This window comes from Chiloscyllium plagiosum, unplaced genomic scaffold (assembly GCF_037043375.1).
Source record: "Chiloscyllium plagiosum isolate Xiang-an unplaced genomic scaffold, Cpla_swu_hap1 HiC_scaffold_40, whole genome shotgun sequence".
NCBI classification, from domain to species: Eukaryota; Metazoa; Chordata; class Chondrichthyes; order Orectolobiformes; family Hemiscylliidae; genus Chiloscyllium; species Chiloscyllium plagiosum.
The window spans coordinates 46,714,813-46,738,342 of NW_028270178.1; the positions used below are offsets into that span (position 1 = coordinate 46,714,813).

Consider the following 23,530-nt stretch of genomic DNA (forward strand, 5'->3'; position numbering starts at 1 on the left):
GCGGGAGAAATAGTAAATATACTTGGATATAGAGTCCTACACCAGAGACAGGCCCTTTGGTCCAAACTGGCCCATGCCGATCAGAATGTCCATCCATGGTAACCCCATTTCCATGCACTTGGCTCATCTGCTTCTGAAAGTTTCTATCCATGTATTTGTCCAAATGTCTTTTACATGTTGGTAACAGACCCGCCTCAACCACTTCCACTGGCAGCTCAGTCCGTATACATACCACCCTCTGTGTAAAACAGGTGCCCCTCAGCTTCCCTTTCATAATTTCTCCTATAACCTTAAACTGATGCCTCCACTCCTTGATTCCCTGGGAAAAAGACTGAATGCATTCTCCTTGTCCAAGCCTCTTATACGCTTCCAGAAAATATCCCCCCTGTTTCCTCTGCTCTAAACAAAAAAACACCGTCACTTGCACAACCTCTCCCGATAACTCAGACCCCTGAGCCCTGGCAAAAATCCCTGTAAATTTCTTCTGCACTTTTTACAGTTTAATAATTGAAACCTACATTACATTCATCAGATTTCCAGTGTTTCCCAAAGGCACTGGAGCCGACGTGACAACGCCAATGGATTAAAAGTCATGATCGATAATTAAGCCCTTTACAACAGTCCCGCTTTCATAGTTTTTTTTAATATGGTGCAGGTATCATGGTGTCTTTCTGGTTGCATGATTAATTAAAAACTTGTCCTCATACAAAACAATTCTGTAGCTTAATTGTTCCTGGGAAATGTGCCATGTTTTTTCAGACTTTTAAAAACAAATGAACTCTCTCTCCACAGTCACCACACTAACATGGACTTGGCTGCGTCTCAGTAATGTTTTCAGTTACACTGACATTTGAAATATTCGCCCATGGACAGAATACACACCTTTCCTTCCACATGAAAAGACCAATGATATTCAGATCGGCACGGATCAAGTAACCATCAAAACTGAACAGGAAGTTCAATTTCAATTTCTCATCCACAAATCCGCCCTTTCAGAACCCTACAATAAAGAAAACATGTCACCACCGTTAGCACAGGATGGAAATTCATAAGACAATTATAGTATTACACTGTAGTTACTTTGTTTTCCCCAAAGCTTTAAATCTCAGTCTCACAATTTCTCTCTTCTGTGAACTGAAATCCAAACCAATCTCCTCACTCCTTCCTTCCACACCCAGTTCTAACACTCTCTCCTCCCTTTGAATTCAGTTTCCTCGCTCCTGCCTGCAGACTAAGAACCAAACAAAGGGGCGGCACGACGGCACAGTAGTTAGCACTGCTGCCTCACAGCACTAGGGTCCCAGATTCGATTCTAGCCTCGGGTTCATTCTCTACGTGTCTGCGTGGGTTTCCTCCAGGTGCTCCAGTTTCCAAAGACTGACAGTGCTGGTCAGGTGAATTGGCCATGCTAAATTCCCATAGTGTTAGGTGCTTTAGTCAGAGGGAAATGAGTCTGGGTGGGTTGCTCTTCGGAGGATCGGTATGGACTGGTTGGGCCGAAGGGCGTGTTTCCACACTGTAGGAAATCTAATCAAATCAATGAGTCTGACTCAGAGCCTCCGGGGTGTTGATGAATCCTCTTCCCACCTCCCAGGGTTTCCTTCCCGGTCAGACCCACATTGTTTTTTTTCCCCAATCTGGAACCTCTTATTTATTTCCCTGACTCCGACCTCTGATGAGAACCATCCTGCACACATTGGCGAAATCATATCTGGTTGAACTAAAATTAAACAGATTAGAACTCTAATTACAGGCCCACCCCTGTCGCTCTCCATAACATTCCTGAATCTTCGCAAGAGTTCTGATAACTTTCTCCAAAATGCTTCCCCATTGATACTTTGACCGCTCGTCAGGATACCAGGGGAGGGTCTATTCCCCTGGGTCCTGCTTTCAGAGGGAGGAAGCTGCCAATGACAGATTAATCCCACACTCCCACAGCCTCCCTGGAACTGGCCCATACTGCACATCCGCCAACAATTGGCCAGCACTGCGCCCGTGCACTGGTCTCCCCTCCTACAGCACATGCTCCAGATCACACAGGAGCCTGGCTGATTGACAGCAACTGCTGCCCAATAGAGTGGAGGGGGTGGGCTGGAGGACTGGGACAATGGAATTGTAAACAATGGATGAATGTGGAGGACACTGGGGGATGGACTGGTCAGTGAGGGACAGGAGCAGTGGGCAGCAGGAGGGGATCATGGACAACGTGAGCAATGGGAGAGTCTGACAGGAGAGAAACTACAGGAAGGTTCTGTTTGTAGGCTCAGGCAGGGACAGCTGAATGACAGTATGGCCTGGAGGCTTGGGCACGTTTTCTAAACAGCCTCTTCAAAGATGGTGTTACTCAACTGTGAACCCGATCCTCCTGGTCCAGAGGTAAGGACACTACCACCATTTCTTGGTGGGCTAGTAGAAAGAAGGGATGATGTTCTCAATCTCACTCGTATGGAAACCCCATGAGCTCCTCCCACTTATTGTCTACGGTGGGGATGGAGGAGACAGAGCAGATGGGAGGGGGTTAGGGATATAGGGACTGCCTTTCAAAAGGAACTCACTTGTGTTGGTGATATTAACAAGACTCAATACACAGTCACTAACACAAAGCTGGTGTACGTGAACATTGTACAGAATATTAACATCTTAACTGGGCGAGTTAAAGTGTTACAGAGTTACAGAGTTAAGTCCTGGATATTATTAACAGCTTTGTGCGTGAGACATCACATCTCATGAACATGAGTCGGTTTTTTTGAAGAAGTAACAAAAAGGATTGATGAGGGCAGAGCAGTAGTCATGATCTGCATGGCCTTCAGTCAGGCGTTTGACAAGGTTCCCCATGGGAGACTTGTCAGCAAGGTTAGATCACATGGAATACAGGGAGAACTAGCCATTTGGATACAGAACTGGCTCAAAGGTCGAAGACAGAGGGTGGTGGTTGAGGGGTGCTTTTCAGGCTGGAGGCTTGTGACCAGTGGAGTGTCACAAGGATCGGTGCTGGATCGACTACTTTTCATTTATATCATTGACTTGGATGTGAACATAAGAGGTATTGTTTGTAAGTTTGCAGATGACACCAAAATTGGAGTTGGAGTGGACAGTGAAAAAGTCCAAGGCATCTGGATCACATGGGCAAATGGACCGAGGAATTCAGTTTCGAAAAATGTGAGGTGCTGCTTTTGGAAAAGCAAACCTTAGCAGGACGTATTCAGTTAATAGTAAATTCCTGGGGAGTGCTGCTAAACAAAGAGACCTTGGAGGGCAGGTTCATAGTTCCTTGAAAGTAAAGTTGCAGGTAGATAGGATAGTGAAGGCAGCAATTGGTCTGCTTGTCTTTATTGGACAGAAAGTTTAGTATAGGGGTTGGGAGGTCATATTGTGGCTGTACAGGACATTGATTTGGCAACTTTTGGAATATTCCATGCAATTCTCGTGTCCTTCCGATCAGAAGGATGTTCTCAAATTTGAAAGAGGTCAGAAAAGAATTACAAGGATGTTGCCGTGGTTGGATAGGCTGTTTTACCTGGAGTGTCGGAGACTGAGGGGTGACCGTATAGAAATTTATAAAATCAGGCCGGGCATGAATAGGTTAAACAGACAAGGTATTTACCCAGTGGTGGGTGAGTACAGACCTAGGGAATAGGGAGACGAGGGTAGACAGGGATGGGGTGGCAGAGGGTGGGGAGACAGAGAGGCTGGCGGGATAGAGAGGGGTGGCACAGAGACGGGTGGGGACAGAGAAGGGGGAAGAGAGAGATGGGGAACAGACAGTGGGGATAGAGGAAGCGATGGCGAAAGGCGTGGGGGTGCAGACAGACACATGGGGATAGACAGAGAGGGGGAGACAGGGGAGAGCAAACAGACAGGGAGACAGACAGAGGGGGAAGTTGGAGAGAATTTTTACATATCAAAATTCAACCCTGTTGCTGTTTTCTCTCCATCCCCTTCAATCCCTCTGAAGGGCTCAGAACAACTGCATAGTTGCTGCAAAGTAGAGTTTCAGGGAGATCATTTGGGATAGTGACCATTATTGGTCAGGGCACTGATTAATAAATGGACTCGGTTCAATACCACTGTCTGTGTGGTGTTTGCACATTCTCCCAGTGTGTGCCTGCGTGGGCTTCCTCTGGGCGCTCTGGTTTCCTCCCTTAATCCAAAGATTTGCAGGTAAGGTGGATTTGCTGTGGGAAATGAGAGGTTACATGGGTAGGGTGGGATGCTATTCCGTTAATTGGTATGGTCTCATGGGCCGAATGGCCTGTTTTCACACTGTAGGGATTCTATCACTGAGTATAGGAGTTAGGAGGTCACGTTGTGGCTGTATAGAGCATTGGTGAGGACAATTTTAGAATACTACATTCGATTCTAGTCTACCTGATTTCAGAAAGATGTTACCACAATAGGACTCAACCTCAATGACAAGTTCCTGGGAAGTGTGCACGAACAAACAGACCATGCAGTGTGGGTTGATAGTTCCTTGAAAGTGGGGTTGAAGGTAGACAGGTCAGTGAAGGTGGTGTGCGGTATGCTAGCTGTTATTGGGCAGTGCATTGAGGATAGAAGTTGAGAGATCATGTTTCGGTTGTACAGTTTATTGGCTCGGCCACTTTTGGAATTTCCATACTGCTTTCAATTCCAGTCTCCCTGCTATAGGATGGATGTTGGGAAACTTGAAAGAGTTCAGAAAAAGATTTACAAGGGAGTTGCCAGTATTGGAACATTTGAACCATAGGGAGAGACTTAATAGGCTGAGGCTATTTTCTCTGGAGCACCGGATACTTGAGGTGGCATTGTAGAACTTTTTTAAATTATGAGGAGCAACGATAGGAGACGAGTCATGGTTTCTTTTCTTCCCCAGGGTAGGGGAGTCTAAGAGTAGAGAGCATAGGTTTAACATGAGAGGGGAAAGACATCAAGGAGATTTGGAGGCTTTGGAGAGGGTGAAAACAGGTTTATCAGGATGTTGTCTGGATTGGGAGAGGTTGGAAAAACTTGGCTTTTTGTCAGTAGCTGTGGGGTAACCTGAGAGGCACAGAGTGAATAATGTGAATCTTTTTTCCAAGGTGGAAGTGACAAATTCTAGAGCCACACATTTAAGAAGTGAGGGGGCAGTTTAAAGGAAATGAAAACCAAACCAACCGCAGATGCTGTAAACCAGAAAGAGAAACAGAAATTTCTGAAACACCTCAGCAGGTCCAGCAGCATCTGTGAAGAGAAATTAGAGTTAATGTTTCTGAGGAAGGGTGACCGGGACTGAAACATTAACTGATTTTTCTTCACAGATGCTGCATGACCTGCTGGGCATTTCCAACAATATCTGTGCAAGTTTAAAGGGAGATATGTCAGGCAGGTTTCTTAAGCAGAAGGTGGTAAGTGACTAGAATGTACTCTCCTGGGAGATGGTAAAAGCAGAAACAATCACAACGTTTTTGAGGCATTTGGGCAGACACATAAGCAGGTATAGGTTGGCAGGAATATGGATCATGTACAGGCAGATGGAATTAATTTGGAATGGCATCATGATCCGCACAGACATGGCCGATTATTCTGGTGCTGTAACTGTTAGGTTTTCCAAAGGGAAGAATGTCTTTTGAAGAAGTAACAAAGGATTGATGAGGGCAGAGCGGTGTTCATGATCTACGTGGACTTCAGTAAGGTGTTCCGCAAGGCTCCTCATGGGCGACTGGTTAGCAAGGTTAGATCTCATGGAATACAGAGGAAACCAGCCATTTGGATACAGAACTGATTCAAAGGTAGAAGACAGAGTGGTGGAGGGCTGCTTTGCAGACTTGAGGCCTGTGACCAGTGGAGTGTCACAACGATCGCTGCTTGATCCACTACTTTTCATCATTTATATAAATAACTGGGATGCAAACATAGGAGAAATGGTTAGTAAGTTTGCAGATCACACTAACATTGGAGGTGTAGTGGACAGTGAAAAAGATTACCTCAGAGTACAATGGGAACTTGATCAGATGGGTGAATGGGCTGAGGAGTGGCAGATGGAGTTTAATTTAGAAAAATGTGAGGTGCTGCAGTTGGGACTTATACACTTAATGATAAGGTCCTCGGGAGCATTGCTGAACCAAGACACCTCGGAGTGCAGATTCATAGCTTCTTGAAGGTGGAGTCGCAGATAGATAGAATAGCGAAGGCAGCATTTGGTATGATTTCCCTTATTGGTCACAGCATTGAGTACAAGCGTTAGGAGATCCTATTGCGGCTGCACGGGACATTGCTTAGGCCACTGTTGGAATAATCTGTACAATTCTGGTTTCCTTCCCATCAAAACAATATTGTGAAAATTGAAAGAGGTCAGAAAACAATTTCAAGGATATTGCCAGGACAGGAAGATTTGAGCTACCGGGAGAAGTTGAATAGGCTGTGTTCCCTGGAGCGTCAGAGGCTGATGGGTGACCTTGTAGAGGTTTATAAAATCATGAGGGGCATGCATAGCGGAAATATACAAGTTCAGATGGTTGACATAGTCTCATGGGCCATGATTGTGGGGATTTGGTCACTGAGTATAGGAGTTAGCTACAGTTGTGGCTGTACTGGGCATTGGTGAGGCCAGTTTTAGAATACTACATTCAATTATATTCTCCCTGATTTCGGAAAAATGTTACCATAATAGGACTCAACCTCATAATGACAAGTTCCTGGGCAGTGTGCACGAACAAATACACTGTGCAGTGTGGGTTGATAGTTCCTTGAAAGTGGGGTTGAAGGTAGACATGTCGGTGAAGGTTGTGTTTGGTATGCTAGCTGTTATTGGGCAGTGCATTGAGTATAGGAATTGGGAGATCATGGTTCGGTTGTACAGAATATTAGCTTGGCCACTTTTAGAATCCCCAGACTGCTTTCAATTCTAATCTTCCTGCTACAGGAAAGATGTTGGAAAACCTGAACAAGTTCAGCAAAAATTTACAAGGGTGTTGCCAGTATTGGAACATTTGAACAATAGGGAGGGGCTGAGGCTATTTTCCCTGGAGCAGGAGATGCTGTGGGATGGAATTATACAACTTTATAAAGTTGTGAGGAGCAACAATAAGGTGACTAGTCAGTTTCTTTATTCCCAGGATAGGGGAGTCCAAAAGCAGAGGGCATAGGTTTAACGTGAGAAGGGAAAGACTTCAAGGGGATCCTAGGAACAACTTGTTTGGTACATGTATAAATGAGCTGGTTGGCATGGACGATTAGGACAGAGGGTCTGTTTCCATTCTGTACATCTCTATGACTCTGTTTTACAAAACCTGAGGAGGGTTTTAGAAAATATCTGCAAGGCTATTGTTAGGACTGTGGAGTTAGAGGGAAAGGCTGAATAAGCTGTGGTTTTTCCCTAGAGCGTCAGAGACTGAGGGGTTACCTTACGCAGAAGCACAGACAGGGTGAATAGCCAAGGTCTTTGTTTCCACCCAGTGTCGGAGAGTTCAAAACTACAGGGCATTGGGTTTTAAGTGAGAGGGGAAACGTTTCAAATGGACCTGAGGGCCAAACGGTTCACTCAGAGGTTGGTGAGCGTATGGAATGAGATGCTATAGGAATGATGAATGCAGGTCAAATTAAATTTAAAAGGCGTCTGGATGGGTACATGAATAGAAAGTGTTCAGAGTGATATAGGCCAACTCTCCCAAATGGAGCTGGATCAGTTTAGGATATCTGGTCGACATGGACGAGTTGGACTGAAGGGTCTATTTCCGTGCTTGATGACTCTCTGACTCTAAGTGCCTCAGAAAAATGGTGGAAATCCACAATAAAAACAAAAAGCGCTGGAGATCCTCAGCAGGTCTGGCAGCACCTGAAATGGTGACAGATGCAGGAAACATTGCAGCCTCGAAGAAGTGTTAAGATGACCACCCCAAGCACTACAATATCGTTTACACGCTGAGTGCCAGAACGTGGGACGTGAATAAATAGGTGCTTGATGACCAGCATGAATACGATGGGGCTGGAAAGCTGACTTTCTGGGTCAGGACTATTCATCAGGACTGACAAAGGGTCCTGCTCCTCTGATACTGCCTGACCCCCTGCACCTCCCCAGGTCCACATTGTATAGACTCTGACTTCCAGCAATGCCTCATCTTATCCATAATGGTCATTGTGTTCAGGTCAGGCAGCATCAGTAGTGCTTGGTGTGACCATCTAAACACTTCTTCAAGTGCACTATCTACCAGCGCCTCTACTTTCGAGGAATTGTGAATCTGCACTGCAAGGTCTCTTTGTTCAGCAACACTCCCCAGGACCTGACCAATATGTGTATCAGTCCTGCTAAGCTTTGCTTTTCGAAAATGCAGCACCTTACATTTATCTAAATTAAACTCCATCTGCCACACCTCAGCCCATTTGCCCATCTGATCAAGATCCCATTGTAATCCGAGGTAACATTCTCCATTGTCCGCTACACCTTCAATTTTGGTTTCATCTGCCAACTTACTAACTATACCTCCTATGCTCACATCCAAATCATTTATAGAAATGACAAAAAACAGAGGTCACAGCACCGATTCTTGTGGCACTCCGCTGATCACAGGCCTCCAGTCTAAAAAAATAAGCTTCCACCACCACCCTCTGTCTTCTAACTTTGAGCCAGTTCTGTATCCAAATGGCTAGTTCTCCCTGTATTTTGAGAGACATAACCTTGCTAATCAGTCTCCCATGGGGAACCTTGTCGAACACCTTACTGAAGTCCACACAGATCACATTTACCGCTCTGCCCTCATCAATCCTCTTTGTTACTTATTCAAAAACAGCTCAATCAAGTACGTGACACATGCTTTCCCACGCACAAAACCATGTCGACTATCCCTAATCATACAACATAGACAAGTACAGCACAGATCAGGCCCTTACGTCCACGATGTTGCACCGAAATTTAATCCAAATGTAAAACTTAACCTACGCACAACTCAACTCACTGCTATCCATGTGCATGTCCTGCAGTTGCATAAATGTCCCCAATGACTTCGTTTCCACCACCACCGAAGGTATAAAGGACGTGTCCGAGGTAGGTTTTTTTACACAGAGTTTTACACAGAGTTGTGATTCCATGCATTGACAACTCTGTGTAAAAAAAACCTACCTCGGACACGTCCTTTATACCTTCCTCCTAATATCTTCACCGTATGACTTCTCATGCAAGTCAATCCTGCCCTGGGGAAAAGTCTCTGGCTATTGACTATATCTATTCCTGTCAGTATTTTGTACATCTCAATCAGGTCTCGTCTGTTCCTCTTTCTCTCCAGAGAGAAATGTCCGAGCTTATTAAACCTTTCTTCATACAGGAAGTCCTCCAGTCCAGGAAGTATGCTAGTAAACCTTGTTTGCACCCTCTCATAAACCTCTGTACATTTCCTATAGTATTGAGACGAGGACTGGACACAAAATTCCAAGTGTGGTCTCACTGGGACTTGGAGCGCCCTTAAACTCTATTCCCATGTTAATGAAAGCCAAAAAAACCATTTGCTTTGTTAACAACCCTATCCACTTGGTTGGCAACTTTGAGGGATTTATGTACTTGCACACCCAGATCCCTCTGTTCCTCCACACTGCCAAGAATCCTGTCTTTAATCCTATATTCAGCATTCAAGTTCGCATTTATTCAGGTTTACCCCCCTCTGCCATTTCTCAGCCCAGCTCTGCAGCCTGGAGTAGCCCTTTATATTATCGACAACACTTCCAATCTTTGTGTCATCGGCAAATTTACTAACCCAGCCATAACCCTCCTCATCCAAGTCATTTATAAAAACTACAGAGGCCCAAGAACAGAGCTCTGTGGGACCACACTCCAAACTGTCCTTCAGGCTTTCATCTACAACCACTTCTGTCAGCCAGCCAATTCTGAATCCAGATAGACAAATCTCCCTGTATCCCATACTTCCTGACTTTATGGATGAGCCTACCATGGGGAACCCTAACAAATCTTTGAGGAGAAAGTGAGGTCTGCAGATGCTGGAGATCAGAGCTGAAAATGTGTTGCTGGAGAAGCAAAGCAGGTCAGGCAGCATCCAGTGAACAGGAGAATCGACGTTTCGGGCATAAGTCCTTCTTCAGGAACCCTAACAAATGCCTTGATGAAATTCATTTATACCACACCCACTGCTCTACGGTCGTCGACCTATCTTGACACCTCCTCAAAGAACTCAGTAATCACACTATGCTTTGACAAATTATCATTAATCCTTTCCCTCAGAATTATTTCCACAACTTTGCAGACAACAGATGTCAGACTGACTGGTCTGTAATTGCCACCTATTTCCCTTCTTGAAAAGAGGAACATTTGCCTCCTTCTAATTCTCCGGTATGACTCCTGTAGAGAGTGAAGAGGCAAATATCCTTAGCAGCGGCTGAGCAACCTCTTTTCTCTCTTCCTGGAGCAGCCTAGGATAAATCTGGTCTGGCCATGGGAACTTATCAATCTTAATGTTTTCCAAAATTTCCAGCACATCAACTTCATAAATCTTGATCTTTCCTTGCTTTAGAAATTCATGTAAATCCTATCCCTCAGGGTTCATTCCAACAACTTGTCTAGCACCGACGTCAGGGTCAGGCATCTGTAGTTCCCGGGCTTGTCCAAACCGCCTTCCTTAAACAGTAGCACCATATTAACCAACCCCCAGTCTTCTGGCACCTCAGCTTTGACTATCAATAAAACAAAAATCTCAGAAAGGGGCCCAGCAATCACTTCCCTAGCTTCTTACAGAATTTTAGGGTACACCTAACAGATCCTGGGGATTCATCCACCTTTATGCGTTTCAAGACATCCAGTTCCACCTTCTGTGTAATATGGACATTTTTCAAGATGTCACCATCTATTTCCCGACATTCTATAACTCCCATGTCCTTCTCCACAGTTAACACTGATGCCAAATACTCGTTTAGTCTCTCGCCCTCCAACACTCCCAACCGCATCGCCTGCAACTCCACACAAAGGCCGCCTTGCTGATCTTTGAGGAGCCCTGTTCTCTTTCTAGTAACCCTTTTGTTCTTAATGTATTTATAAAAACCCTTTGGATTATCCTTAACCCTATTGGCCAAAGCTGTGTCCTGTCCCCTTTTTGCCCTCCTGATTTCCCTCTTCAGTATTCTCCTACTGCTTTTATACTCGAAGGATGTTTTGGATTGGAATAAATGCAAAATATTACATTTTGATAAAAAAGGCAGGATTTACACTCATTAAAAGTCAGGCCATGAGAAGTGATATAGAACAAAGAGACCTCGGTATTCAGATTTTTGAAGTATGTGTCACATGGAGACAGGGTGGTTAAAAAGGTGTTTAGCACATTTATCTTCATTGCTCAGACCTCAGAGAATAGGAGTTGGGGCGTTATGTTGAGGTTGTACAGAATGTTGGGGAGGCCTCTTCTGGAATACTGTGCCCAGTTCTGGTTGTGCTATCAAGGGAAGGATATTATTAAACAGGAGCGGGTTCAGAAGAGTTTTACCAGGAGGTTGATGGGAATGGATGGTTTGAATTTTAAGCAGTCTGGATAGGCTGGCTCTTCTTTCACTGGAGCGTAAGAGGCTGAGGGGTGACCTTATTAGAGATTTACAAAGTCCTGAAGACTATCAGTAATGTGAACAGCGGTGCCCTTTCCAGGAGCGGTCGCTATTCATGAGTGGGTACATATTTTAAACTGAGAGACGGAAGGCTTTAAAACGAAGTTTGGGATTTTATTTTTTGTTTTTCATAGAGAGTGGTTCACGTGTGGAATAAACTTGCAGAGGAAGTTCTAGCTGTGAATGCAATTACAATTTCAGGATGGCACAGTGGCTCATTGGCTAGCAGGGCTGCCTCACAGCACCATGGACACAGGTTCAATTCCTGCATTGGATGGCTGTCCGTGTGGAGTTTGGATATTCCTCCCCATGTCAACGTGTGTTCCTCCAGGTGCTCCCGCTTCTTCCCACAAACCACAGATATACAGGGTAGGTGAACTGGCCGTGCTAAATTGCCCATAGTGTTCAGGGATGATTAGGTTTAGTGAAATAGTCAGGGGTAAATGTAGAGTAAAAGGGTAGGGGCATGGGATTCTCATGAGGAAAAAACATTTGGACCCATATATCAATAGGGAATGCTAGGATGGATTTGGACCAAGTGGAGGCCTCTTCTGGAGGCCTCCACTTGGTCAGTTCAAACTGATTAGTTCAGTTCAAAATTATGTTCAACATGGACTGTTTGGACCACAGGGTCTGTGTCAATGCTGTATAACTTTTGACTCTCACGCTCGCTACCTCTGAAAATTCCTCTATGCTCGGAACTATCCCTGTCAATGCCACCTCATCCAGCCTTACAACTCTTCCATATCTCAATAACTCCTCTCCAGCCTCAAAACTCAAAAACCTCTATTACAAATATCTATCTCTGTAATATCCTCCATCCTCACAATCCTTTCCATCTTTCATGTCCTCCAGCTTCATTATCCTCTCTATCTCTATTCCCCTCCCCTCTCTCAAAACTTTGCTATATGTGCCTTTCTTTATTTCCTGCCTTCAGGACACCCAAAATTTATTTCTCACTTGATGATGGCCCTTTCTGATTCCTGAGCTGAGCTTCTGAATTTCCTCTTAAAACTCTCCGTCTCATTTTCCTCCCAAAAACATCGACCAACCAAGTGTCATCTATTCTAGTATCACCTTTTCTGACCTGATGTCCAATAGAGCCTGTCATATTCCTATAATAAACATCTCAGCGGTCTACAGAACAGAAAAAGACTCTGGTGATCCATCTGTGAGAAAGAAAACTACCACCGAACTATCCTGATCTATTTTCCAGTACTTGTGGAAACGTGCCATCTATCACGACATCGCAAGTGCACACTAAATACATCTTAAATGCCACTGGGATTTATGTGTCTCCCACCATTACAGACAGTGAGGTTTATTGCAACTGTTGCTCTATGACGACATCACCCACAGGAACACAGAGCTGCTGGGTCTGTGCAAACCAGAGGTCGCACATACAATGGGACGGATGTCAGGTTCTCTGAGAGGAGGCACAAGAGATTTACTAGGATGGTACAAGGAATGGGGGATTTTAGTTGCAGGGACATGGGTGATAATGGCACATATCAAGAATATACATCTACAATAGATGGACTCTCCTTTCCAACCTCTCCACTTGCGTGGGCTGGGTAACCTTCAGGTAAAACCCACCACCAGTCATTTCTCCCTAATGAGAGAGCAGCCCTACGGTCTGGTAGGACAACGCTGACTTTAACTTTTACACTGTGATGCCACTGTGCCTCGGGGGTGGAGAGAGGGAATGCTGAAGGTGGTGGATGGAACACCACTCAGGCACAGTGCTTTGTCCTGGAGGATGTTGACTTTCTTTAATATTGTTGGGGGCTGCACCGATGCAGGCAAGTGGACACCGTTCCAAAACAATCCTGATGTGTACCTTATAGAGAGCAATCAGAATCAGGGGTTTGGGGAAACAGATTGTTCACCTTGTAACAGAGGAAATTGTGGCTGCACTGTGACAGAGGGGTTTACAGAAGTTATACATTATAATAATCAACCTTTCACTCATTAGCTCATCAGAAACTGTTGACAAGACATATATGGCAGACTTGGGGGAGATCTATTGACAGGTTGGTTTGATTCAAAGGAGAACTTTTATGCATCAAATAGGAATGAGCTGGAACAAAATACTCACAACTAAATGCAAATATCCAGGTCCCGATGAATTGAGTAATTCTGTCAGAGTTTGGTGTTACAAATACTGAGGTTACCATCTGAATGTCCACCTGTAATATAGGTTTATAATGTCCGCCACTGTCAGATCAGGTTAGAAACTCACACCATCCCCTCCTCTTGTCCCAGGATGACTGTACACATTACCCCTTGTGGAGACCAGCAGTCAATTCAGGGGGAAATCTATCTGGGTTTCTATGAGTTTCCACCTTGGGACTTCATGTGACTAAACAGGGCAGATCTTTGACACATGGGACAGAATTTTGACACATGGGACAGTGTTAGTGAGATGTGGAGAGCAGGAGTTGCTTCTTCTTCTTTCCTTCCGTGTTGCCGCTGTGCCTCATCAATAAGACATGGGGTGTGAAAGGCTCATGCAGCTCGATGAACAAGTTGTCTCCATTATGACCAATGGGCAGCAAGCTCATCCCAGTCATCCCATAGAGTATCCCGTAAAAGACAGCAACTCTGCATGCTTCCCACTCCCCAGTGTTCCCAGGGAAGGTTTAGAAGAATGATGGGGGAGATCTCCTCGAAAAGGCAGAACAGTAGAGTTCCAAAAGGAATATAAACAGTTTACACAGAGGGATTCGTTGGAGAAGTGGACAACAAGGTGAGATACAGGAGGGGCCAAGGATTGATCCTTGAGGGACACCAAATACAAGGAATTTAGAAAGGAAAGGGAGACTGGAGATGGAGCAGGATTTCCCAACAATCTTGAAGTCAAATATTAGTTAGTAGCAGAATGGCTGAGCTGAACATAACCAGAAAAGACAGAGAGAACAAGGAAAAATACCTGTGAATTGGTGAGGGGCAGTGATGATGATGATGATGAGGAGGAGGAGGAGGAGGAGGAGGAGGAGCCTGACTCCAAAATTGCTATTTCTACATTAGTGAGATCACCCAACCCCACCCTATTCTCAGCTACTTTACTGAAATACTTGTCTATCCCTGTATTATCTCCAGACTTCATTATCCAAACACAATCCTGGCCAGCCTCCCATATTCAAATTACATGTAATCTCAAGAATATCTAAAACTCTACTGCCCAATTGCTCACTTGTTCGAAAACTTGTTGATCCATCAAAAGGCTCCCATTTACAAGCAACTTAAAATTCTCACTCTTGATGTAATTCCTGGCATGAACATCCGTGTCTCCCTGCACCACACAACCTGTGAGATCTGGACAACTCATTTGCTTTCAGACATCCCAGCGATGCATTTACTCAGTGCTTCACCGGACTGGCTGTTTCTACTGTTGCCAGGGCAACAACGTCTGGAATTCCTATCCTAACACTTTCATATCTGTTTTCCTCCTTTAAGGTATTCCCAAAAGCCTGCTTATTTGGCAAATCGTTTGATTACCTGACCTAATATCCCAATCTGTTGCCTAATGACAAAAATTATTCAACGTATTTCTGTGAAATTATAAAATGATAAAAATACAAACGGTTGTTGATTTGCACACACATTGTCAACGTTTCACTGTCGCTGAGTGAATAATCTGTAACATCTCTTACCCAACCACATTGTGGGAGCACCTTCACCACACAAACTGCAGCTGTACAAGGAAGTCAAATATCACCTTCTCCACAGGCAACAGGGCTTTGGCATTGATCGCTGGTACCTGTGGAGGGAGAAACACAGTTGATATTTCAGGGAGTGCAAAATGCATTACAGGGAATGAAAATGTTGCAGAATTTGATGGTCAGAAATGGAAGGAAAATGCACTTTTTTGTTGTAAAAAGGAATTATTCACTGGCAAAGTGATTGTGGAAAATTCAGTCCTTTTAGAGAGCAGCACATTGTCAGGGGTTGGGCAGCAGAGGAAAATTAACTTACAAAAGGTCTGTGAAAGAAACAGTAAAACACTGAACAACCCAACCACCCTGTATCCCAAGACTTTAACTCCCCTTCCCGCTACACCAAGGACATACAGGTCCTGGGCCGCCTCCACCGCCAAATCCCTGGCATCTGATGCCTGGAGGAAGAACGCCTCATCTTCTGTGTTCGGATCCTCCAACCACATGGGATCAATGTGGATTTCACCAGTTTCCTCATTTCCACTCTCTCCACCTTATCCCAGATCCAGCCTTTCAACTTGGCACTGCCCTCTTGACCTGTCCTACATGTCCATCTTTCTTCCCACCGATCGGGTGCTGACTGACCGGGTGTGCTTTTCCAGCATCACACTCTTTGACATTGGAAACATCCTGACTCTGACACTCTGTGTAAATCCTGCCTTATCACTCCCTGTCAGGGAAGGCTGCGCATGCGCCCACAAGCAGCTTGCCCCTCACAAAGTTGGTGGCCACACACATGTCCCGCGGATCCTGCCCCCAATGAACATGGCGGCACTAACTCACGTAATTCACCATTTGAAGCATTTACCAGTTTGCCACAAATACGGGCCTGGGATTTTCAAATTTGTCTTTTCCGATATACACTAAGTTCTGTTGTATGTCTCAGCCCATTACATTAAAATTTGCTTCCCTTCCTGGTCAATAGATCTTTCATTAACCGTGCCCTGCACCTTCACACATTTCCAATGCCTTGGTCACATCAGCACTGTGCTGCCAGTGAAGCTTATCACGTGGTTGAGTATAGTCACACCCCTCATTCACTCAGATTGGTTGGAGAGCCAACTGGTACTGCCTGGTCTTCCAGACCCATCCCCATCATCTTATTGGTCCTGCACTGAGATCAATCACCAGAGGCCCTTTGTGGGCTGGAGCATGCTCAGTGTTTCCTGCTTTTGCTGCTGTTTATCAGGTATAAGAGAGAGGGTTAATTCCTGTTTCTTCTAATGTCAGACATTAACAACAACTTCCTGTATTGTATGGAGCCTTTCACACTGACAATTCTCCTAAAGTGCCTTTATGAATGCTGGAAACGTTGGCTAAAGAGAACAACTTTATGATACATCTTTGAGGATTACAGAGGCGGTTAGGAATGATATTTAAGAGGATATTTTTTAGATTAGATTACTTAGACAAACCGGCTAAAGAGCAACCCACCCAGACCCATTCTGCTACATCTAACACTACGGCAATTTAGTATGGCCAATTCACCTAACCCGCACATTTTTGAACTGTGGGAGGAAACCGGAGCACCCGGAGGAAACGCACGCAGACATGGGGAGAATGTGCAAACTCCTCACAGCCAGTTGCCTGATGCGGGAATAGAACCCGGGATTCTGGAACTGTGAGGCAGCAGTGCTAACCATTGTGCCACCGTGCCTCCATTCTGCAGCTGTGTCCTCTGCAGTTCTGCCACACCCAGTTGTGAACGGTGATGGACAATTAAACAACTCACTGGAGGAAGCATCACAGATAGCCCCATCCTTACTGATGAAGGGGCCTCACATACCCATGCACCAGATAAGACAACAGCATTTGCAGCAATCTGCAGCCGGAAGTGCAAAGTGGGATGATCCATCTCAGCCTTCTCCAGTGGTTTCCAACATCACAGATGTGAGTTTTAAGCCAGTTTGATTCAGTTTGAATAACATCAAGAAATTGTTAATTAGTGCAAAGGCTACGGGCCCTACCAATATTCTGGCAATAATACTGATGGCTTGTGCTCCAGAACTTGCCACCCAACAAACCAAGTACCACTCCAGCACTGGCACCTACCGATAATGTGGAACATTGCCCAGGGATGTTCAACACAAAAACACAGGGCAATCCAACCCAGCCAATTTCCATCTATCAGTCCACACTGATCAGTAGTAAAGTGATAAAAGATATCATCAACAGAGCTATCAAGCAGCAGCTGCTCAGCAACAGCCAGCTCAGCGACACTCATTTTAGGCTCCACCAGGATCACTCAGCTTCCGATTGTGTTACCGCCCTGATTCACAACCTGACAACCAGCTGAATCCCAGAAGTAAGTTGAGGGTGATAGCCCAGTCCCACTCCAAACCTATATTTCTAGCTGTGTCCACCCTTGTCTCAGCTCATATACTCTAATCAACCTTGTGTTTTCTCCAGACTTCATTATCTAAACACACTGCTGGCCAGCTTCCCACATTCAACCTCCCTGTAATCTCAAGAAAATCTAAATCTCTGCTACCGAAGTACTCCCTCGTACCAAAACCTGTTGATCCATCAAAAGGCTCCTACTCATAATCAACAACATAGAGCCACAGAGATGTACAGCATGGAAACAGACCCTTCAATCCAACCCGTCCATGCCGACCAGATATCCCAACCCAATCTAGTCTCACCTGCCAGCATCAGTCCCACATCCCTCAATTTAAAATTCTCACCCTGGATTCAAATTCCTGGTTGTGATCATCCCGCGCTCGCTGCAACACACACCATTTCAGATCTCGATAACCCATTCTGTTCGAGACTCCCAATGACCTGTTAATTCATTACTTCACCTGTGTGGCTGCTTTTACAGTTGCCAAAGCAACAAGGTCTGAAAATCTCAGGCAAAACCTCTCAGGTCTGATTTCCTTCTTTAAGACATTCCTCAAAATCTGCTTATTTGGCAATGCTTTTGGTCACCTGACCTAATATCATCCTTCTCTGGCCTCATGTTTGAAGTTCCCACTAATACTTTTCTGAAATTACAAGCAGGATAATAAAATTACAAACTGTTCTTGATTTGGACATTATCTTCAAATCATCACTGTCGCTGAGTGAATACCCTGTAATGTCTCTTACCCAACCACATTGTGGGAGCACCTTCGCCACACAAACTGCAGCTGTACAAGAAAGTCCAACATCACCCTCTCCCCAGGCAACAGGGATTTGACATTAATCACTGGTATCTGTGGAAGGAGAAACACAGTTGATGTTTCAGGGAGTGCAAAACGAATTACAGGAAATGAAAATGGTGCAGAATTTGAAAGTCTAAAATGGAAGGAAAATACACTTGCTTATTGGAAAAAAATAATTCTTGGCTGTCAAAGATTTTCCAGAAAAAAATTAAAAAGCAGCACATGGTCAGGGGCTGAACGGCAGAGAAAAAAATAACTTACAAAAATGTCTGTAAAAGTAATCGTAAAATACTAAACAGTCTAAATATACACCCATTGTTCAAGATTGAGGAAGCTAGATATTGACAAAGTGGTCATGAGGGCGCCCAGAGATGAAGCAGAGCAGTATAAGCTGTTATGATCCCACAGTAATAGAGATGTATAGCACCGACACAGACCCTACAGTCTAACTCATCCAAGCCAACCAGGTATCCAAACCTAATCTATTCCCATTTGCCAGCACTTGGCCCAAGTCCCTGTAAAAGATTCCTAATCATATCATGTGTCTATTTAGATGCCTTTAACAAATTTTAATTGTACTAGCCTCCACCACTTCCTCTGGCAGCTCATTCCACCCACTGGATGAAAGAGTTGCCCTTTTGGCCACTTTGAAATTTTTCGCCGAACACCCTAAAGCAATGCCCTCTACTTCTGGACACTCCTACATCAGGGAAAACACCTTGTTCATTTACTCTACTCATGCCCCTCATGATTGCATAAACCTCCATAACATCACTGCTCAGCCAGTGGTACTCCAGGGAAAACAGTCTCAGCCTTTTATGCCTCACCCTACAGCTCAAATCCTCCAGCCCTAACAACATCCTTCTAAGTCTTTTTTGAACCTTTCAAACTTCACAGCACCCTTCCGATAGGAGGCAGGCCACAATTGCACACAATATTCCAAAAGTGGCCTAACGAATGTCCTGTACAGCGACATGACCTCCCACATCCCATGCTCAATGCTCTAACCAATGAAGGAAAACTTGCCAAACACCTTCTTCATCATCCTATGTACCTGCAACTTGACTTGCAAGGACTATGAACCTGCAGTCCAAGGTCTCTTTGATCGGCAAGCATCTCCAGGGCCTTGCCATTCAGTGTATACGTGCTGCCCTGATTTGCTTTTCCAAAATGCAGCACCTCACATTTATCTAAATTAAACCCCATCTGATCAATATCTCATTGTAATCTGAGGTAACCTACTTCCCTATCCACAATATCTCCAATTTTGTATGATATGCAAACTCATTTACGATACCAAATCATTTAAATGAATGACGACACAAATCCAGAAATAAACATCTATTTTTCTGAGTTTCAATGTGCTCTGAGCCAATCCTGCCCAATGTCTCAGTACCAGGGAAAGGCTGCACATGCGCTTGCTGCATCTTGCCCTCTACAAAGGTGGCGGCCACGCACGTGTCCAATGAGTCGTTGCCCCGAATAAAGATGGCGGCGTGCACGCAGGCTTGCAGCCGCGCTGAGGCAATTCCCCATTTACTGCAAACACGAACCTGGGACGTTCAAATTTGTGTTTTCCGACGTGCACATTTTGTTTGTAAAACCTCTCCGCTCTTAGCAACACGGTTTTTCTCCCGTTTTCCTCTGTTTATTTCTTTCCTTACCGTATCCTTTCGCTCCATAACTTCCTGAGCATTCATGACAGTGACTCTGCGCCGCACCCGAAGGTGATCACGCGGTCTAGTTCCGCCCTACATTCACTTTGAATGGTTGGACCAACCTCCCGCCAGGTCCTCCAGCTCCGCCCACCGTCCTTTCATTAGTCCAGTGACATCAGTCACCCGGGGTCCCTTTGTTGGCTCGAGCATACGCAGTGCGTCCTGCGTTTGCTGATATGTTGGGTAATGTGAGAGTTTACTGAGGGGAAGGACTCCCTTTGTGTGAGTTCTGCAGTAGATTTCCTTTATTCATGGAGGGAATTGTCTGCCTTCTCATGACTGCATAGTTGTGATTGTTGAATCAATGCCATCTGAATCGATACATAAACACCCCATTTTTACTCGTTCACAACATCTGAGATCTTTACACATTATATCACGCTCTTCTTTGGAGACAACAAAGTATGAAATGAAGCCTCAAGGAATCGGAGCAGGAGTAGAGCATTCATCCCCTTCAGCTTGTTCCCCCATTCTATCAGATCATGGCTGGGCCAACCCAGACCTCAACACCTCTTTTATGCTTGATCCGCATAGCCCTCAACTGCTCAATATTTCAAAAATCTATCTGCCCTCTTTTAAAATAATTTGAGATAGAATCATAGATTCCCTACTGTGTGGAAACAGGCCCTTCAGACCAACAAGCCACACTGACGCTCCAAAGAGTAACTCAACCATTCCCCTTCCACATTTAACTTTCACAATTGTTTGGGCTAGAAAATTATAGCCATTCACAGGGAAAAAATTCTTTACATTTTTTTAAAATAAAGGTTCCTTTATGTAATGTCCCCTGGTTTGAGATTTCACTGGTTCGAGACGATCGAGTCAACATCTACCCTGTCAAGCGCCTCAATGTTATTTTTTTTACATAAGATCACCCCTTATTTATCAAGATTCTCTTGAATAATGTCCTAACCTGCTTATCTATTCTTGGTAGGTCAACCATTTCATCCTCGAAGCAGCTAAGTGAATCCTTTTTTAAATGGTCACAAATGTTGGTTTATCCTTTATTAAATATGGGAGCTAGCATCGTATATACAGCACTCCAAGTGAGGTCTCAGCAACAACCAGTGTGGTTAACCAATTCTCAGTCTATGCTAAGTATGATTCCCCTCTCTTAAGTCCATGCGGACTCTGTCCAATCCTGTCATTGTTCTGTAAGAAACTTGACTGTACTCCAATGTAGTTAGTAAATGTATCTGTATATATTTTCAAAAATCGATCACTTGTAAATGCTGGACCCATGCAATATCAATGAATTAGTGACTCTGAATTTGGGTTATAATTTTTTTTTGTTAATTCGTTTTCATACTGTGTTATGCAGACAGCACTAAGCGAGCACTCTTAATTGTGAGTCACTTTGAAAACAATATATTTTAAAAATGACATCCCAAAATGCTACCTCATTATTGTGCAAGGAGGATTTCGCATTCAGTAGTTTGCAGATAAAATTGAACAGATGTTTGCTGCAATTTGGCCAGATTGAAGATTACACCAAAGTTGCAACTCTGCTCTCAAATGTTTACCTTGACACTGCCCAAGGCGATACTGTTGGGACGTCACTTTGCCATTCTTGTTCACCAACTTTATATCCAGGTTTAATGCTACAGTCATTCTCGTGCTTGTAATTTTTGACAACTTCTCTTTTAGGTACATATGTAATTACCATACTGAAATGTTGCACTGAATGGTACCAAATCTGAGATTAGTCTCTAATCTGATAGTAACATGCTCTGACCCTTTTACGTATGTATTGGCATAAGTCTATGCCAGTTATTTTTCTGAAGCCTATGATTCCTGATGAAGGGCTTATGCCCAAAACATCGACTCTCCTGCTTCTCAGATGCTGCCTTTGCTTGCAGTGCTTTTGCAGTATGACACTTTTCGTCACTGAAATCCAGTTTCTGCGTCGTCACTTTCTCCTTTGAGTCGATTAAACCAAGAATAATTTTTATTGATCAAAGTGCAATAGGAACCAAATCATGAAATTCAGATATCGCACATTTACCCTAATTCTGTGAAGGCTAAGACATTAGCAAATTATTGTCAGTAATTGAAACCATACTGACAAACTCGTGCAGTATCAGTGATTCAGTAACCTTGTATTATGCAGATCGCTGAAATAGTCATTTTTGCACCCACCTTACCCATCTCCTCCTGTTGATTTGTTGTTCTTTTCAAACTTCATGTAATGCCATTCAACTATTGTTAGGTTACACAAAGCTGTGCCATGGGGCAGTACCAATTGGGTCATTACACACCTTTCCAAATTCTACTTTCCTTCTGCTTTGCCTGTATGTTGTAATTCGCGAGTACAAGATCATTGACCAGAAAGATTAATACTGCCTGACCTTTAGAGTGTTTCCAGATATAGCACAGCTGCAGTATTTTGTTTTGCACTCAGCTATTTGTTGTTCTCACTTGTTTCTTTGTGAAAGATTACAAAATTAACTTGGATGAATGAACTTACGATTTCTTTAACCAATGTTGGGAGAAAAAACGTCAGTGTTTTAAGTGCTAATAAAGTAAAATAAACTGATACTCAGTAGAAAGGGGTTAAGATGGATATGGAACAAATGCTGGCAAATGGGACTAGATTAATTTAGGATAACTGGTCTACATTGGCAAGTTGGACTGAAGGGTCTGATTGTGTGTTGTACAATTGTGACTTCATTCTCTCAATTATTCAAGAAGTTGAATACTTCGAGGAGGAAAAGGATTTATGCATAAAATGCACCTGAAATGGTTATTGAGGTATATCAAACTCACATTGTTTCATTACTTTTTCCTCTGGATTCTTCAATGACCAAACTTGTTTTGTTATCTGAATAACTATCTATCATGTGATTTATTTCGTACAAAATATTTCGTTAAGATCTAGTGAACTATTAAGAAGTGTTCATCTTTAAAATTTAAGCAGTTTGATTATTAAGCAAGAAAAGGTTAGCGATTTACTCCCATTGAATCATTGCTCTATCTTTTCTGAGCACTGAATATATGGAAGTCAATTCTGAAGGAAAAAATCCTAGTCAGTAATGTTCCCACATTTGTGGACTAATTGCTTCTGGTCAATCTTCAGGCTTTCGAGGCTAAGAAAGAAATGAGTTGGCCAAAGTTGGAAACATCATTCGGATGGACTGTGCTCACTGGGGAAACTTGCAGGATCTCTAGAAGAAACACGTGATTCAGAGAGTATGCAATAAACCTGAACATTGTTTTTTTTTCATAGAGCTTGGGACCTGTCTGGAGCATCACCGAAGTTAGTATTGTTTGTCAAATTTCCAAACTTGCCAAATTATTGTTGCTAAATGCAGGTGAAACTATCAAAATACATTTCACACTCCCCAGCTAGGAATCTGGTTCCTGTTTGTCGGTCCATACATTTCTATGGATAAGAGAT

General features: G+C 43.9%; 1 protein-coding gene across 3 annotated transcripts in view; it reads right to left on the minus strand.

Annotated features, from left to right (window-relative positions):
* Window positions 1-20,130, minus strand: part of LOC148138502 (endogenous retrovirus group 3 member 1 Env polyprotein-like) — a 51,171-nt gene extending 31,041 nt beyond the window's left edge. For 2 of the 3 annotated variants that reach the window (XM_087981776.1, XM_087981774.1), the window contains exons 1-3: window positions 20,080-20,130; window positions 15,207-15,313; window positions 883-1,000 (exon numbers count right to left, since the gene is read on the minus strand). The gene's annotated coding sequence lies outside the window, so the exon portion shown is untranslated. Of the gene's footprint in view, window positions 1-882; window positions 1,001-15,206; window positions 15,314-18,359; window positions 18,466-20,079 lie in introns of those variants that run through there. The other variant, XM_087981775.1, reaches the window with a different exon arrangement.
* Window positions 20,131-23,530: the final 3,400 nt, after the last annotated feature.